Source organism: Rattus norvegicus, chromosome 13, assembly GCF_021556685.1.
Source record: "Rattus norvegicus strain SHRSP/BbbUtx chromosome 13, alternate assembly SHRSP_T2T, whole genome shotgun sequence".
Lineage (NCBI taxonomy): Eukaryota > Metazoa > Chordata > Mammalia > Rodentia > Muridae > Rattus > Rattus norvegicus.
Window position 1 is genome coordinate 100,405,370 of NC_141546.1, and position 16,823 is coordinate 100,422,192.

The following is a 16,823-nucleotide window of genomic DNA, read 5'->3' on the forward strand; positions in this document are numbered from 1 at the left end:
TGATGTTTAGTGGGTGTGGGAGAGCCTCTTTAAGAAAGCGAATTACAGAAAGATTAAGGAAGACGCCCGCTATAGATCTCTAGCCTTCACGCACGCACATTCCTGCGTATGCCCAGGTGCACACAAACAGGGAAGATATAAACACATACCATATGCACAACTCAAATAAATATAGGAATAATTGCATAATTTTTCACACTCTCCCTGAAAATTAGTTAATTAAGAGGCATAGTTTGAGATCTTACAGGAAGGGATTCTGTAGATGATGTGTAGTGACGTCACTCCATTTCATGTGAGGCTCTGCTGCATGGGTGGGATGGTCGCCTCTCTGAAGGGTCACAGAAGTAGGCAAGCCTAGCATCCAGAATGACAACAACCTAGTCGTCCCTACAGAACAGTTCCCTGTGCTCTGACCATTGTTCCCTGTTTCCTGGCTCTCCACTAACCCAATCCTTAAACATTGAGCAAGCTTCTGGCTTGGAGACGAACTAAGTGCATATTTGCCTATATTCCAAAACCAAGATGACGTGCACTTCCAATCGGACAGATGTGGTCAGCCGTTGATTAGACCCAGCGGAGGAGTCAGAAACACAGCCAGAACAGCAGAGAGTGGGGAAGAGGGGTGAGCAAAGGTGAGTGGATCCACTGTTTCTTCCTTCTGGTTACTGTGTTTTCTCTCCTCTTCCTCCCCCTTCTTATTCTTCTGCCTCCTCCTCCCTTCCCTCCTCTCCTCCCTCCTCCCCCTCCTCTTCCCCCATCCTTCCCTTCCTCCTTCTCCTCCTCCTCCTCCTCCTCTTCTGCCTCCAAGTTTTCCCATTTTTTTTCTGTAAGAAATTTTTCCAAGTGTTTCCCTTCCTGGCTTTTTTCGTGGATATTAGCAAAGGTGTGTCTACTGTTAGGAAAATTTTCCCATTACCTTCCAAGTGTTCACAACTTGAGCAGGATTTTTGAATGGAACTCAATAAGTATGGCCAATTTCAATAAATCAGAGACTTATGTATCCATTAATGGACTCTCCAGGCTCCTTGATATTTCTCCTTTTGCTTCCGGTTGCTTCCTGTCTGTCAGCCATTTCCTTAAAAACTGCCAACTACTTTCACAGTCATGGAATAATTGAGTTGGAATAGGATGTGAATCTTTGCTCCAAACTTCCTCTCTGCCTTAGAACAAATGAAAACGCCCCTCACAACATCTCTGCCACATTCCTTGCAGACTCAGCTCTGAAGGCTGGGTTCACATGCCCTAGGTCCCTTTCCTCCATCAGAGCCACATAGCTGCTGACATTTTGCCACACAGAAGCCCTTCCTCTGCTGGAAGTCAGCCCTGGACCGTCTGAGCCCACATTTCCCATGCTCCTGGAGGCCCTTCCTGGGGACTCCTGAACGTTCAGCAGTGACTTTAGGATACACAGGACTGTAAAGAGCCTGGATCCTTCACTTTGTGTCAACTGCAGTGTGACTTCTACTGGTATCAGAGCCAGCAAGAGACTCCATGGATTGTTCCAGATAACATGCTGTTGTCTGACCATTCAGAGTATGCAGATGTCTGTGCAAATTATATAAAAAAATATTCAACACCCAATATTTAGCCTGTTTCTATGTGAGCTCAGAGGCTACACACTGATCTCTGTTTTCCTATATCCCTGGATTCACTTCTCTTCTAATTCCTTTTCTTCATGTGTGAGGTGGACTTGCCATGGCAGTTCCAAACTGACAGAATTTGCCCAGCATTTTGTACTATATGACATGAACGTTCATTCGGTTTTAAGACATTCTCCTTAACAGAGAATACACCAAGTAAGTGAATCTGACCTTTTAAGTATTTGTTTCTCAGTGTTATAACACATGTTTCTAGTCTCCAGGCTTGGCTGTTGTTTTCCTTTGAATGTTGTCTTAGAGAACATTCCAGCATTTGTTAAGAACTGAAATCATCTCAAAATATACCACTCTTGACTGTTTTTACAACCTAATACATAAATGTCCAGCAGAGCCAGTATGAAGATGAGGTTAACTAGAGAGTCCCACTTCCAACAGCACACGTCTGTACGTTCTTCCTCTTCCTTTGATAAAATCATGCACACTGCTGTATCGTCTTCCCTCTCCTGTACAAGACAAAAGCAACTTAACAGAAGAAGGTCGCACATTAGCTCCTACTTGACGGGATCTAGTCCTTCGTGGTGGGGAAGCTGGCTATGGAGTCACTCACAGCTGGGTCAGCAGGAACATGAGGTGGCCACACCACAGTTGCTTAGACCAGGAAGCAGGGGCATGATAGGAAGTAGGCCAGGCTATGAGCTGCAAGGCCTACCCCGAGTGACTCACTTCCTTCAGCCTGGTTCCTCCCAAAGCTTCCACATCTTCCCCAAAACTGTGGGGGATATTTCACATAATACCTTGATGAAATTAATTCCTCTAGTAAGTGCTTTCAATCATTGTATTGAATAGCTTCCTTCTTCTTTTCCTGGTTTCACTTTTGTTGTCCTGATTGAATCCTTAAGTCCTGGAGGCCCTTCCTGGGGACTTCTGAGTCTTCAGTAAGGACATTGGGATGCACTAGACTATAAAGAGCCCAGTTCTTTCACTTTGTGTGAACTGAAAATGGGGCGGGGGAGTTATTTCAGCTCACAACTCTATGTTTCAGTCCATTACTGTGGAAGAATTGCAGTAAAAGAGGCTGGAGGCAGCTGGTCACATCATGCCCATCATCAGGAGAGAGAAATGGTTGTATGTGTGTCTACTCGCTTGCTTTTGTTAGTCAGTCCAGATTTGCATTTCTTACACAGTCAAAACTGTCCTGCCTAGTGGAATAGTGCTGCCCACAGTGGGCTGGGTCTTCCCACATCAGTTCTGGCAGTTGAGTCAAGACAGTCCTCCATAGACAAACCTACAGGCCAATCTAAGGCCATTTCTCTGGAGATGCTCTTCTCAAGTGATTCTAAATTGTGGCGAGCTGACAGTTTAAGTTAACCTACAGATAATGCTTACATAACTGTTTGCAAGAGTTTCTAATCAATGGAATGCAGTTAGCCCCTTCCTCCTTCCAACAGATTTTCTGGGTTGAATTAGGTACATTTTTCTGTTGCATTTGCCATCTCTGAGAATATTGCTGTTTTCATCCTTGTACTTCCAGATAAGATCTGAAGCCTCCCATTTGGTCCTCAGACATTCTTATCTACTCAGTCTGACTGTTTTCCCTTCAGAGTTCCCATGTCTAGATCACATCACTTAAATTTTTATTTCTAAAAAAATTACCTTGTATTTTGTGGTCCCATATAAAACAAAGTAAGTCACTTCAAATTTTCTCAGTGTGACAGAGGTCCAAATATACATCTGAATGAATATATACATGGGAGAGTGGATAAGTATCATATCTATGATTTTAAAATCATATCCAGCTTCATAATGGGAATCAGTTTTACTTCTAATCAAAATTGAATGTTTTTGAATAATAGAAATCTAAACCTCAATAACGCTTCTGATAAAATCTCACCAAATCCTCAATATTTTTTTCATATAAAATAAGGGGGATATATAACATATTCGTGTTAATGATTCATTATATTGAGTGATTTAAATTTAGAATCTGGGGTTTGAGGAATTGCTCAGCAATAAAGAGCACTGGCTTCTCTTGCAAGCGACACAGGTCAGTTCTGAGCAACTGCATGGCAGCTCACAATCACCTGTAACTCTAGTCTCAGGGGATCTGACACCCTCTTCTAGCCTCTACAGATTCCAGGTACATATACGGTGCATACACCTACATGCAGATTAAACACTCATACATTTCAGTCAACCAATTAAATCTTTACGGTTAGAATTCCAATTTCTAGTCAAATTGGAATTGGTGGTTATCAAAAAAAGAAAGAAATAGAAATAAAACAGGTCATTTTATTCAGCTGGCTGTATTTTATTCAGCTGGCTGTATAGGATTTTTAAAAATTCAAATACATGGAAGTTTATTAGACTATGTGTGTGTTTATGTGTGTGTGTGTGTGTGTGTGTGTGTGTGTGTGTGTGTGTGATGCACCCAACTCCACATAAAAGAATAAATTATAAGATAGGTGTGTATTATAGAAACATACCATTCACAGGTCATACTCGAATGCAGCCGCAGAGGGTGGTGATGACGTTCTAGAATCATGGGGGTCCGAGTGGGTGTACTTACCATGGAGTTTGCTTCTCTGTGCTTCTTTTCTTGGATTGGACCACTAATCAACCACGAATGGAGAAGCCCACTTGCTCAGGTTTGGCATTTCCAAAAGTTCGTTTTGAAAGAGTTGCAGGGCTCTTTCAAACTCTAAACTCAGCACCAGTAAACTATAGTTACCATGCACTATGGTGACCAAGAAAAGTCCATGGAAGATGAAGAAACAAGTGAAAGAAACCTGGATTTGCTTTAGAAACTGAGAATGTGAAATGGTGAACTTTAGGCTGAGGCCCCATCCTTGTTGAGCTAGAATGGAGTAGCCTTGATGCTCATGTCCAGCTTCAGCATTGGTATGTGTGTGTGTGTGTGTGTGTATGTATGTTTGTATGTATGTATGTGCACGTGTGCATGGATGCCCATAGAATCCAGAAGAGGGAGCTGGATCTCCTGGAGCTGAAGTTATAGACGGTAATGAGCTGCCCAATACAAATGCTGGAAAACAAATTCTGTTCCGTGTAAGAGTAGCGAGTGCTCCTAATTGCTGAGCCATCCCTCATTCTCAGCTTTGCACTGGGTCCCAGGGACCTAACTGGGCTCCAAACACCATGTTGCAGATGTTCTGTGAGACACAGAATCTTCACAGATCAGCTCATGTGTTTCTATCACTGTAAAGATGTTCAAAAGGATTGAAAATGCCCTCCCTATTCATTCATTCATTCATTCATTCATTCATTCATTCATTCATTTATGTATTTACTTTCTCCTTCTTTGTCGAGGGCACTGCCTTACCATGTGGTCCTGCATGCCTCTGTTGTTCTATGACATGAAGATCCTTTTCTGTTTTTATTTCAATTCAACAGTGAGATGACAACACCCGAAACAGAGCCTCTCACTTGTCCCCTGGCCTTCAGTTCCGTGTCAAATGTATTTAACACAATTCAGTGCTTTTCCAAAGGAAAAGAAATAGCAATTCTGGCTAATCAATATTAATTAATTCATGTACATATGCTTTGGGTAAGCAAACATTTTTCAGTGTAGAGGTGGTTAGAGTTAAATAAGTAATTTTAAAATTTTTGTTTTAATCCTTTGAAGACTAGTGGGAGAAAAGCTCATAATGGGACCAAAATATAAATGATGGAAACAAATGTGATATTTACTTTAAATGAGATAAACTAGTGATTTGAAATTTGTGTGAATAGATTTCACCTGTTAGGGAGGTTATGAACAACACAATGTTAGTTTTGCTTCATTATTTGAAGGAATGGTTTGGGAGGAGAGAGCTTGCCACCTTTCATTTCCCAGTTTGTTGCAAAGTCGTCTTCAAGCTTGGCTTTGCACCTAGATGATCAGCTGGACTAGAATCAAGCGAGTAAGAGGTTGGGAGTGAGCTGAACCGTTCCTAAACTGTTATCAACTCTGGGTTTCCCCTACTTCCTGACAAATCAGCAAATTATTTTTCTGAGCTCTATAGGACTCATTGCACCATTTGGGTCAGAGGGTAAGGGTACCCTTGCCACAGCAGGTTTAAGCAGAGGAAGGTGAGGTTGGAAATAAAGAGAAGCCCTCATTTTTGCAGGAGGAACCTGGGGCCAGCTATGTGCCTGCTCCACCGGGTTAGGCTCACCCTGGGTGTTTGTTAGAACAGTGAGTTGCAGATGTTCTGTGAGACACAGAATCTTCACAGATCAGCTCATGTGTTTCTATCACTGTAAAGATGATCAAAAGGATTGAAAATTATAGCAGCCCTGTGTAACTGTTAACATATTTGCTAACATTTTCCAACACAGAAGAAAAGGGGTAAGTTGTATCAGCCTTGGTAGTTGGTAAGGACATAGATAGATAGATAGATAGATAGATAGATAGATAGATAGATAGATAGACAGACAGACAGATGATTGATAGAGATAGATGATATATTAATAGATAACAAATGGATAGATGATTGATAGATATAGATAGATGATAGATAAATAGATGATAGATAGATCATTGATGATAGGTAGATGATAGGTAGATGATTGATAGAGATATATGATAGATTAATAGATAACAGTTAGTTGAATGATAGATATAGAGAGGATAGATACATAGATGATTGATAGATAGGTAGGTAGATAGATAGATAGATAGATAGATATTTTCTCTTCTCTTTCTTGCTCCCTCCTCTCATAGTCAGAATGGAAATGGTTGTACTTCTTCAACTGGAACTCATTAAGAATTCATGGGGCAGAAAATATAAGGGGTACTGGAAGCAGAGGCTTTGAAAGACCTTATAGCGTGAGCTATAAAGAAGCCGCTCTGCTATTCTTTCTTTTCCTCTGCTGCTTACATATGCTTAGTCCAGAGTGTGTGCGCAAAGCAGAGGAGAGCAAAGCAGGAGCTGTCCTATCTCAGAGCCTGTTTCATGTGGAGAGGCCAAGTGACATAGGTGGACTGACTTGGTCACCTATGCATATAGGCACAACAGGTCTAACTGGTGCTTTGGCCATCCCACAAGGGCTATGGATACTGACAGATGTCACCACAGGTGAGTGCGCAAAGCCAGGCGTTGGGAATTCTTGGCAGGGAGCCAATGTTACTGCTCACTGTTAATGGGTTTCGAGATGGAATTCCAGTGTCTGCTTTCAACGTGGCCTCGCTTCAGTACTGTACCTGTGCTGGCTCTGGTTTCTCTGTGGAGCATACTGGTTGGTAGCTAGGTATTATGAAGGGTCAGGGTGAAGAGTAAAGGGGCTGCATAAAGTGTGGAACCTTGGACCTATTGAGTAACTTCTGGGAGTTTAGCTTCCTCATTGATCAGAGATAATAATATCCCCCCCCAGGGTATCTACCTCACGAGGCTCTGTGCTTCTGTAGTGAGGACAAGAGCAGAACCAAGGAGACTGGTAAGGAGCTATGCGTTTACAGAGGCAAAGCAAGGGCAAGTGCAAGCACACACAAAAGAGCTCCCATCTGTTCAGTTGCTAGAGTAGCCATGTGCGTGTTTGCTGACATGCTGGAAGACCTTAGAGGACACTTTTGAAGCTTTCAATTCCTTATAGCATTCCTTTTCTGTCAGGGGCTATTGGGCAAATAAATTAGACTCAAGTTGAGAGCATCCAAAGATGTTTGGCCAGTTCATTGACACAAGATGTGGGGTGTCCAACTACAGCTATGGAGTTCAGATTAAACCTGGACGTGAAAATATCTGGGTAATTTTGAGCAGGGAAATTCCTGATAATAACAGTTTACTCAAAGCATTAGTTTGGCTTATGTGGGCAGACTGGAGTCCCATGAGGAGGGACTGCAATCAGGGTCTGAGCTGGGAGCCACATCAATAATCAAGGTGTGAGGTGACGGGAACCTGCTCCAGGGTGGGAATAGTTGGCGAAGGTGCGTGGGGACATTGTTTCCATCTTAATTGCTTATTTGCAGCAAGTTAAGCTTCCAACCATAGTTTGCTTTGGCTGGTAAATCTTCCTGACTCTGAAATACACACTCCAATCTTCCAATAGGGAAAGGAAGCAGTAAGGGAGGGGAGAAGAAAAGGAAGGAAGGAGGGAGGGAGGGAAGGAATTATTGAAGCAGGCAGACAGGAGTCTCTGGCATGAAGACCATATTGTGTGGATGCTTGTTTGAATTTATTCAACCTCTCTGAAAAGACTCAATGAGAGGGCAGAATGAATATCGTGTGTTTATGCCGGGGAGCATTAGTTCACAGAGAGAAGGACACATGGGCATTGCCCTTCTAACTGAGCTTCATTGTCGTTTGAATGGCAGTTGTCAACATTTTCAGCAAGTGTATAATTTAAAAACTAGTAAGGTTTAGGGATGGAGACATGGCTTGATGGTTAGGAACCCTGGTTGCTGAGCTTGCAGAGGACCCAGGTTCAGTTCCTTTCGCCCACCTTAGAACCATCTCTAACACCAATTCCAGGGGATGCAACATCTTTCTAGGGCCTCTGTAGACATCAGGAGTGTACCCAGATAGTACACATAAATACAGGCAGGCAGATCATCTATACACATACAGCAAAATAATTAAAACTTTACAAATGAGTTCTATGTTATGGACATACATGTAAGCAAAATGGCAGCCTTGTAGAACACCATTGAGTTGATTTTCTGACCAATAAACAAACAGTAAAATGTTCATTATACAGCAGATTTCTAAGAACCAGGGAATCAGAGCTGTGTTTTGATGTTCATCAATTCACAAGTGTAAAGTGTGTGTGTGTGTGTGTGTGTGTGTATGCGTGAATGAGTATGTATTTGTGAGTATGTATATGTGAGAGAGTGTGTGTGTGTGTCTGTGTGTATATGAGTGTATGTGAGATCATGTGTGTATCCCTGTGTATGTATGTGTGTGTGTGTGTGTATACATGAGACAGTGTATGTGTGTGAGAGTTTGTATGTATATATTTGTGTGTGTGAGAGAGAGTTTGTATGTGTGTGTGTGTGTGTGTGTGTGTGTGCATGTGCATGAGACAGTGTATGGGTGAGAGAGTGTGTGAGAGTATTATGTGCCTGTGTGTGTCAGTGTGTGTGGTTGTGAGTATGAGTGTGTGTCTGTGTGTGTGTGCATGCATGCATGTGTACACAGTATGACAAGAGGACAACCTTGGATACCATTCCATGCTGTCTATGCTATCTACCTTATTTGATGTGACAGGCTGTCCTATGGGCCTAGAGCTTGTCAGTTAGACTGGCTGTTCTGTGAGCTGCAAAGATGACTGCCTCCACCATCACAGCATCATAGCTGCAGGAGCAGGCCACTTCCTGTGGTTGTTTCTCATGGCTCTCTGGGTAGACTTTGGGTCCTTGTGCTTACAAGACAAATATTGTACCAACTATCTCCCCAGCCCAAGGAACATGTTAATATTTTTCTATTTCCTACTTCACTGCTCTTTCTAGGTCTTTCACATTTCTGGAGTTTTATGAACTGAGAAGAGCATCGTCTACTATATAGACACCACTATCCAAGGAAACAGTTGACATCAGATTATGCAGAGTACTGCTTTTCAAAGATCAGCGCCCACTACAAAATGTCGGACATCCATTCTTCACAATTTTAGTCATTTCTCAACAGGTGAGCACACAGGTAAATTAGACCTCAGTATCCAGACCTTTTCTCAGATTTGCAGATACTGTCTACCAATGCCAGCTGGTTTGCTGGCTCTATGATCCTCTCTTGGGACGCAAGCCCACACACAAAGATCCCTCAGTAAGGCTGGATCACTAATGAGAGCTGAACCCAGACACAATGGCCATAATTGGTACAGACGTTTTAATGTCATAGGTTGGCTTTTTATATTATCCTTGGCTCTAGTGAATCCAGGCACACAGAGTCACATTCTTTACCTGTAGTTAGCTGTAATTTCAAACTAGAAGGAATTCTTTCCTACTTTCAAAACCACAAAATGAAATCAAAGAAATAAGATATTTTACAAACCCATGTTCCCCCCTTGATGGGGAGAGGTGAAAGTCAGGCACTGGCCTCCGGCTGGAAAGAACTTTTAAAATGCCTGATTTTTATCCTAGGGCCAAATTACCTGGGCACACAGTAGCCATTACAGCCCCTGGCTTGAAGCCCTCCTGTGGGCTTGTGTATACCTGTGATTCAGCAACCAGGTGCGGCAGGAGGGACGCCAATGCAGAGACAGTAAGGAGAAGCAAGAAAATAATGAAAATTGGCCCTGTTTAAGGGAGCTGTGTCTCCCTATGTCCTCAACTTCTCAGCTGTATTTTGGGAAGACAAGCTCTGGAGCGACAGTTCTAAAGATGAGAGACACAAGACACTCTACCGTATTCACCATAGAAACCCAAGCAAGCATAAAAACGGGGGCTAAGAGATGGATGCCTGGTACTTCTTAGTGGCCATTCTTCTTTGAGAAACAAGACTCTGCAATGTAACCTGACATCAAAAGTTTCCCTGGGCATCTGAGTCTGTGGGGTAGACAGTGCTGAGCATTTCTCTGGGCCCCTGGTTTCCTTTATTCTCTGAAGAAACCAGTGTCAAGGTTTGTGATCTATGTCTCTGCTAGATACCATGGCCTCAAATAACTTAGGAAATGAAAGTGTTTGTTTGTCTGACACTTCCAAAAGACAGTTCATCACTGGGGAAATTCATGACAGGAACTGAAGCAGAAACTATTGACGAATCCTGCCTACTAGCTGGCTACTCATAGCTTGCTCAGCCTGCTTTCTCAGCAAGCATTCTAGGACATCCTGCCCAGTTGAGGCATCCCCTACAATGCACTCTCCCCTCCCACATCAGTCATTAATCAAGCTGAAATGCCTACTACAAGTCATTCTAATGGAGACAATTCCTCAGCTGAAATCCCTCTCCCCAGATGAAACTAGCTCATGTTAATTCAACCACAAAATCAAAACCTAACAAACACAGTTGGGTGGCTCTGTCCTGTTCAATTTTCTAGTCAAGCCTCTAGTCAGAAAATTCTAGAACTATGGTGTTTTATCTCCAGAGGAATTTCCAAAGGAAAGATAAGTCGAACCTCACAATGGGAGCATTCATGTCTGAGGAAGTGGCTGCACCCCACAGTAGAAATAATCGTCTTATGGGAACCAACCAGATGTTCCTGTCCAGCAATTGCAGATAGGACACGTTCTTTGAACCACCTTGCAGAACCATGGCAATCAATCAGATTGTATCTTGATCAAGACTGCTTAGTTATACAGACCTCTTGCCTCTGACCCCAACTCTCCCCCTATTTAATCCTAAAGCATAGGCCCATGCCCCAAAGAGAAAAGAAACGTGAAGTTCCTGAACCCCATTTGCTGTACTCTAATGTGGTCAAATTAATTGAATCTCTTGGCTGTGCCTTTCATTGCTGGTTATGCCTTGCATTGGTTTATGGACATGGCTGGCACTAAAACTCTAAAAACTCAAAGTTGATAGCCACTCAGGTCATCCTCTTTGCTGTGTAGTGCATGGTGCTTGGTGCCAAAAAATAAATTTCCTAGACATTGTTCAATTTGGGATGATTAGAGGGTGCAAACGTCTGGGTTGTGACATGTTGTTTTCTTAGTTTAATCTCCCTTGTGATAACCTGACACCTCCCCCCAAAAAAATTAAAAATAAAAACCACAGCTTAGAGGAGAAGAGGTTCATTTTAGCTCACAATTTCAGGTTACAGACCACCACTGTGAGGATGTGACAATGGCAGCAGGAGTTTTGAGATTACTACTCTTATCACACCCAGCATCAAGAGGAAAGAGGGAATAAATACACTCTTGCTTGCTTGTGCTTAGCTAGATTTTCCACTCTTACAATTCAGTACTTTCTGTCTAGGGAGTGGTGTCACCTAGAGTGGGCTGGGTCTTCCCATATCAATTAATTTGACTAAGACATAGAGAGGAGCCAAGGACGTATGAAATATTTCCCACTGTCTCTTCCTAGTTAATTATTGCTCGTCAAGTGGATGACTACAAGACAGTAGTGGGACATGCCCCAGGGTGTTAAGACTGAAACAAGTCGCCCATCTGACCCTCCTGATGGCACACACTCATTGAACTCATTGACCCCTTACCCCTCGTCATCTTAGTCCACTCATTCAAGCTCTTCTTTGAGGGAATTTCACTTAAAACAGCAACTGACTCCAATCTTGAAACATCAATTTACTTCAAACGAACCAACGTGAATCAATGAGCAGAGCATCTGCACGATCCACCAGTTCTTTGGGTATTTTGACCCTGGCCAACCTCTTGACCTTATCCTTTTGAGAAACCCTGAGCCACACCCATCTGTCTTCTCAAACTCAGTCTTCTCTCCTCAATATCAAACTCCAGGTCTGGCCCATAGTTGATAATTAATAAGTAGACGTTGCTCTTTTGTGGTGAATGGGACACTTTTTAGAGCAACTTTACTTTTTAGACAAGCTAATTAGGCTACTCTTTTTCCATGTGTGCGTATGTATACACATATGTATGTTCACATCTGGTGTATGTATGTAAATATATTCTACTACGTAAAAAAGAAATGCATGAACTCGATAAAAATAATTCAAACACAAACAACATTTTTCATGGAAACTATTCAGACTTCACACTATAGTTCTAATGAGCACTACCGGAAGTCTGCAGCCTGGTATTCTTAGTTGCATTAAACCCTGATGTTTATAGGAAAATAGACGGAACTGAAAAACCATTATGTTAAATAAATCACATTACTTCATGCTTTTTTTTTCAGATGGAAACCTTCGATTATAATTTTTACTTGTCTATAAGTAATGAAACTAGAAAGGTGGCATGGGAGGAAAAGGAGATCTTTTTAGGGAAAAAGAAAACTAGTGAAAGATAGTGATGGATTGTATGTAACACAGAGAAGGGAAGCAATTGGGAAGGAGTGAAGTTAGTGTGGGGGAGGGGCAAATGCAAACATGTACACATATAAGAGAGTTCTCTGGTGAGACACTGTAATCTGTATTCTTAATTTCAAATAATAAAAAGGGAACCAGAGAATGCCTCCATGGGTAAAGGTGCTTACTGCCAAGCCTAACTACCTGAGTTCAATCCCTGCATGAGGTAGGGAAGAGGGAGAAAGCCAATGGCTTGCAAGTTTTCTTGTTGCACATGCCGAATGTGTCATGCCACATACACATGCACACCCACAAATAAATATGATTTAAAAATCGTTTTTAATATATTTAATTGTTCCGGAACCCACATTGCTTTTTCTCCTACCATGTTCTATCTGGCAGATTTGATTATACTTTATTTTCATGGGTCGCTTTTGTTTCTGGCCTGCCTGGAATATGAGTATGCATGAGTCATCAAATCCCGTGGTGGCTTACCCATCACTACATATATTTTAAAAATAAGATTTGTATTTGTCCTAGATGTAAAAAAATATGACAATATGTTTTTAAGTAACAAAGAGTAAAAACGGAAAGTCACAAAGGCTAAATGGTGGTGTATTACTTAAAATTTTTGCCGTGGGAACATGACTGGTTTTATGCTTGTTTTCTTCTTTGAGTGAAGTAGCTTGCTCTTTGCCTCTATTCTCTTTTAGAGAATAAAGCTGTTATTCCAGCTGTCTTGCATGATGGCTGGGATTAGGCATTCAAAATGGCTCCTCTGTAGCCCGCATCGAAACAGCATTTGCCTGTTGTATGAACTCTTGGTAATTATTCAGGTGTAAATACCAAAAACCTCTTATTAAGTCCTGAAGCAGAAGCTGGATTCCTCCAATTGCATGCTTAACTTCTTTAACCTTTATTTCCTGATTCATCGGCTTTTCCCCACTCTGGTCTATCATATGCCAAATTCTGCTTAGTATAAAGGAGAGTTTCCTGTTGAGGTAAGAAAGAAGAAGAGCAGATTCGTTTAGCTTAATGTTTCGTCTCAAATGTGTAAAGGATGGTCACCTTGTGCGTGACCGCGGTGGTCTGATTTCGGCTGGCTTAGAGGAATTTCAGATCACCCAGCAGAATACTGCAGAACCAGGAGCAGCCTGGAGTATCCCACTCACTGAGCAGTAAGCACACAGGACAACCCAACAGAACACTGGCGTGTGCCTTCCCAGAGCTGCAAGAGACAGGTTTAGCATATTCTATGCTACTGGTTGCTTGGTTTCTGGTCTTTCTGGGCGTGGGAGGTGGTGGCAAACAAATGGCAGATTGATTTTCTCCGTGACTAGCAGGTCTGAGCTTAGTTCAGCTTAGTTCACTTAAACTTCAATTCTGACAAGAAAACTTGGAGCTAATCGTCCTAAGTTAAAGTTGAATTCCTGCCCTAGCAGATGATGGCCACCAAGCTGCCTAATTTCTCTTTGCCCTTCACCTTTGAGAGGGATGCTAATGGAGGTCTCTACGCTGAGGAGGCTAGAATGAAGATTAAATAAATGCACAAGAAGTGCTTAGACTACAGACCATGCGGTCAGTACATTTTACCCAGTGTGCTTTCCATAGGAAAGCCGTTATTGCTAGCTAATGTTCTAAGGAAAGTAACTCGTGGAAGAAATAGCATGGTCCCTTTCACAGAGAGCCTTTTTCCTGTGGGATGTGCAAGTGCTAAGGCTTCCAACTTCCCTGTGGCTTCTCCCAGCCGTTACGAAGGTTATGATGAATTTTCTGAGTTTTCTAAGGGTGGAAGGGAACCCTTCCAATTGTTATACGGTGGATAAATTACTATTTCTCCACCAGACATGGAAGCATGCGCCTGTAATTCCAGTCACTTTGGAAGTCAGAGGGCTACAATTCCAAGGCCCTACCTGGCCATAAAAGTTGTTTGAGGCAACCTGCACAGAGACAAGGCTCAGTGGTAGAGCAAACAGGCAGCCCCAGGTTTAATCTCCAGCAACAGAAAGCAAACCATGAACTCCTCTGTCCCCAACCCTCAATCTTATTTCTCCTTTTTCCTGTGTCCACTGCTTCTTCTGGCTGTTGGCAGAGAACTGGCCACCTTACCAGGGCTAGCAGCAATTATCTGTGCACTGTTTCTGTGCGGCATGGTCACCCCCACAAAGGCATGATGATAGTGTTCCTTGAACTCTGAAATCAGCTCCATGCTTGTTGGTCCATTAGTCTGTGAGTAGCCATTAGTTAAGAGATCCGAGGGAGGACTGAGGGAAAGCATCTGCAATAGGACTGTTCCATTTCCCAGGCAGAGGAGCGTCAGAAGCCACCACCCACCAAAGTCAACACCCTTGCAAACTGAAGGCATTCACATCAGTGGCTCAGTAAAAAGTTTCTTGACGTGGCATCATAAGCGTACTATCCTAAGTGCGTGTGCACTGAAACATGAACTATTCTGGAATCGAGGCATCTGCCTTTACCTCCTAGGCTTGCTAGATTTAGACGATAACACCTGGCCAATTACCCATGACTTATTTCTTCCGAGGCCCTGATGTGATGACATAGGCCTCTAATTGGTGCTCAGCCACATTTGTTTGTTAACCGTGAGTGGCAGATCTCGGCACGTAAACTTTACCAAACGGAGATGCAAATCTCTGCCTGCAGCTTCAAACACGCCAAACGATTAAGATGCTTTTCTCTGTTAGCAAAATGTCACGAGAGTCAGAAATCACAATTTTGCCGTGCGTTTAGCCAGAGAGCACGCAGTCACCCACACTGTCATTACCACCGTCATCACGGTCTGTGGGATGTCATTTGTTTTGTTTTTCACCATCCCTGTTGTTCAACTCTTTGACAAATCCACTCCACAGTGTGGTATACAGACTGTGTGCATTTCAGGCTAAATTATTGTAATGCTTGTTAGTTTGGGAGGTTAATAAACGTGTATTTAAAACCGTTATTTCTTTAAACAGACTACGTGTGATTGTTTCGTCCTCCCTTAAATTCTACCATTTAAAACAAATAGTAAAATCTCCTATGGTACAGTAACTCTTCTCACATATTGAGAAGTCCCTCTGTCTAAATCCTTCACTAGAATAAAAACCAAACTGTTATTCCAGTCCTCTTCCTACTGGATCCCATCCGCACAGCACTTTAAGGTGGCACGAGAGTGATGGGGATAGAGGAGATTCTCTGAGGGGAGTCTTCGGACTGTAGTGACAGACGTTCTGAGGGGATGCCTTGCCCAGCACCTGGCATCTAAGCTGCAGTTCCTGGACCGTAATGGCAGCACTGGGCATTCCTGGAGTTGCCTGACCGACTGGGCGTGGGGCTCTATTCCCATTACTCCAGCCTCCACACTTGTCCCCTCTCTGTCACAGTGTGAGCAGAGCCACGTTGTTTATACCATCTGTAGAGTTGAATACACTCGGATTCTGTCTTTAAAAGCCAGAGTACATTCTCTTGTTTCCAAGCAAGTTCTTCACGTTTTCATGTGCTGTTCAACGTAGACATACCCTGAGCCTCACAAGAAAATGAGGTGATAGCTGTTTTGATAGCATATCATTCTGCCAGGGATGTAGTCACTTCCAGAGTCACTTGACAAGCAAAGACATGAGTTGAATGGCCATAGCATCAGCCACCACACTGAGTCGAGCACAGACAGGCTCCATCATAGAATGGCCACCTTTGACCTAGAACATCCCTTGCTGTAAGTACCGTAGGCTGTTTCATATAAAGACTTTTTAACTCTTCGTTCCTTTCTCGTCTGGGAATTTTTCCTCTTGACCATAGATAACTAGGCACATAAAATAGCTATGTAAGTCAAACATCACTGACAATAAATCATGAAGAAATGTCTTTCAAAACAATTCTTGTATGTTATAACTTTACCACTTACCAAAGATTAGGGTGATTCTGCCTGCTGAGGACATGCGTGTGCCCATTTGTTTTTTCAAAAAAAAAATGAATTGTTGTTGAATATTTGATACTGCAAAGCACAAGGAGTCTTCATTTTTATAATTGATTGATGTTTTGATTCCGTAATCATCAGCACTGAGAAAGTCATTCCATATAAACACACACAACATAAAATGACCAAAGTACATTCACAGCCATTTCAGAAATTATTGGAAACTGTGTCCTGATCCCAAACCAAACTGCATTAAACTATTTTTTTTATGAGACTCAGGTTAGCAACTCACATATCAAGTTCTAAGAATTCTAAGTCAGGACAAGTCCAAGGCAGGGTGGCTCAGCTCTCGGGTGCTCAAGGGTTGAGTTGTAATCACACCGTTATGTTCCTATGAGCAGAAAACTTTACATGCACAATAAAGTCTCACCCCATGCAGCTCACACCACGTGTAACCTTGAATGTGACCAGAG

General features: G+C 42.5%; 1 long non-coding RNA gene across 1 annotated transcript in view; it reads left to right on the forward strand.

Moving 5' to 3' along the window:
• The first annotated feature begins 575 nt into the window (after positions 1-575).
• Positions 576-16,823, forward strand: part of LOC134481633 (uncharacterized) — a 49,549-nt gene continuing 33,301 nt past the window's right edge. Inside the window, exons 1-2 of the long non-coding RNA XR_015636375.1 lie at positions 576-632; positions 9,040-9,214. This is a non-coding gene — a long non-coding RNA (uncharacterized LOC134481633). The remainder of the gene's footprint in view (positions 633-9,039; positions 9,215-16,823) is intronic.